This window comes from Penaeus chinensis, chromosome 34 (genome assembly GCF_019202785.1).
Source record: "Penaeus chinensis breed Huanghai No. 1 chromosome 34, ASM1920278v2, whole genome shotgun sequence".
NCBI lineage: Eukaryota > Metazoa > Arthropoda > Malacostraca > Decapoda > Penaeidae > Penaeus > Penaeus chinensis.
The window spans coordinates 29,216,736-29,219,235 of NC_061852.1; positions in this window are offsets into that span (position 1 = coordinate 29,216,736).

A 2,500-nucleotide genomic window follows, 5' to 3' on the forward strand; every position below is an offset into this window, starting at 1 on the left:
TATATATATATTTATATATATATATATATATATATATATTCATATATATATATGTATATATATATTTATATAATATATATATATATATATATATATATATATATATATATGTATGTATGTATCCACACATATAGACATATAGATATATACACTTAGATATATATATATATATAGATATATATACTTAGATATATATATATATATAGATATATATATAAAATATATATACATATATGTGTGTGTGCATGTGTGTTTATGTATATATGTATAAGTATATATATATATAATCATATGTGTATATAAATGCAGGGCTGGATTATGACCTTTTGGGGCTCCTAGGCTAATAAAATTATAGGGCACCCTCAGACGGAGCCACTGGGGCCCCTGATCTCAAATAATCGTCATCAAACCGTGGCCCCTTATCTCAAATAAAGGGCCTCAAACGGAGGCCACTTTTTTTAAAAATTGGATTTTCAGACTCCTGTGCCTCCTTTTGTAAAGTTGAAATTTTATTTTAAGTTAAATGAATTATTCAGCAATGCAAAATATTAAAATATTATACTCATTTAAAAAAAAATTATATTTGAAAATCTTTTAGCCGGGCCCCTCAAGCTTGGGGCCGCCAAGCTTGAGGGGCCCTAGGCTGCAGCCTATACTAGCCTATGGGATAATCCGGCCCTGTATAAATGTATGTATGTATGTATGTATTTATGAATGTATATATATACATGTACATACATACACACAAACACACACACACACAATTATATATAATATATATTCTCACACACACACATACACACACACACACAGATATATACATAAATACATACATGTATGCTTGTCTGCACAAACGCATGTATACATATATATAACTATTTATATATATGTATATATCATCATCATCATAAGGGGGTATACGCATGGCTACGCTTTGCCGTACCCAACCTTTGCCTCCACCTCCTGAGGTCCCTCTGAGCAAGCCTCTATGAAGCATTCCTTCCCACTCCCAGCACATCTTGGCAGTTCTGATCAACTTGCTTCAGCCAAGAGTTCCGTGGCCTTCCCCTTGGTCTTCTCCAGCCTGGGTCAACCCTCTCGGAGATGACCCTATGAGCCGGATCTTCCTCAGGAAAACGAGCAACATGCCCATATAGCTGAAGTTGGCGCTCTCGTATCAGACTGGTAATAGGTCTTGAATCAGTCACATGGAGTATCCTCTGATCGGACACATGGTCCCTCCAGGTATACCCCATGATTCCGCAAAGACACTTAGTACCAAAGGAGTCAAGACGGGCCTTCAGAGCACTGTTCAGTGTCCAGGTCTCACACACATAGAGTAAGACTGGGATCACCAGGGCTCTGAAGAGCCTGATCTAAGTTCTCAGAGTCAAATACCGACAGCGCCAAATACTCCTATTGAGTGAGTCCATAACGCCGTAGGCCAGTCCGAGGCATCGAGTGACTTCCCAGCCGGAACCTCCATTGCTCTGCACTACACTACCAAGATAAGTGAAGCTATCCAAGACCTCAATGTTCTCGCCACAGGCATACACAGACTGAACATCGACATTCAAAAAGTCCCCAAATTCCTGAACCTTGGTCTTGGTCCAGTTGACTGCGAGTCCCAATGGCTTCGCCTCCTCATGTAGCGCCTCGAGAGCTACTTCCAGGACCTCTAATGTCTCTGCTAGAATCACTGCATCATCGGCAAAGTCAAGGTCTGTGACCTTGAAATTACCAATTGATGCCCCACAGGAACTACGGTTCATGGCACGGCCAAGTATCCAGTCCATACAGGTATTGAAAAGAGTTAGGGCCAGGACACATCCCTGTCTCACCCTGGCAGACACCGGGAAAAAGGCAGAGATGCCCTCCCCACACTTGACAGCACTCTCGGTATCTGTATACAAGCCAGACAGCAAACCAATAATCACAGGAGGGATCCCATGGAGACATCAGTAAGGTCCAGAGACTCTCCCGGTGCACTGATTCGAAAGCCTTCTTGAGATCAACATAACCTGCAAGCATACCCTGTTGAAACTCAAGTCGGCGTTCCACAAGGACACGAAGTGCTAAGACGCGGTCTATAGTTGACTTCTTGGGTGTAAAACCAGACTGCTCAGGTCTCTGTAATAGGTGGTTGCGCACTCATGCCAAAAGCAGATGAGCGAGGACCTTGCCTGGTACGCTGAGCAATGTAATACCTCTGTAGTTGCCACAGTCCTTTTGGTCCCCTTTCCCTTTCCAGATAGGGATGACCAAGTCCCTTTTCCAGTCAGGAGGAATGGTACCAGTCTCCCAAACGGCAGACAGGACTGCATGCTAGCCACAGATCATGGCTTCTCCACCCGCCTTCAACAACACCGCAGCAATCCCACAGACACCAGCAGCTTTTTCCGCTCTTCAGCCTAGAGGCTGCCCTTCTCACCTCTTCGATGGAAGGTGGTTCCTCACTGTTTGGTAGATCAGCCATTAGTGGCTGTGTGCCACCCAACAG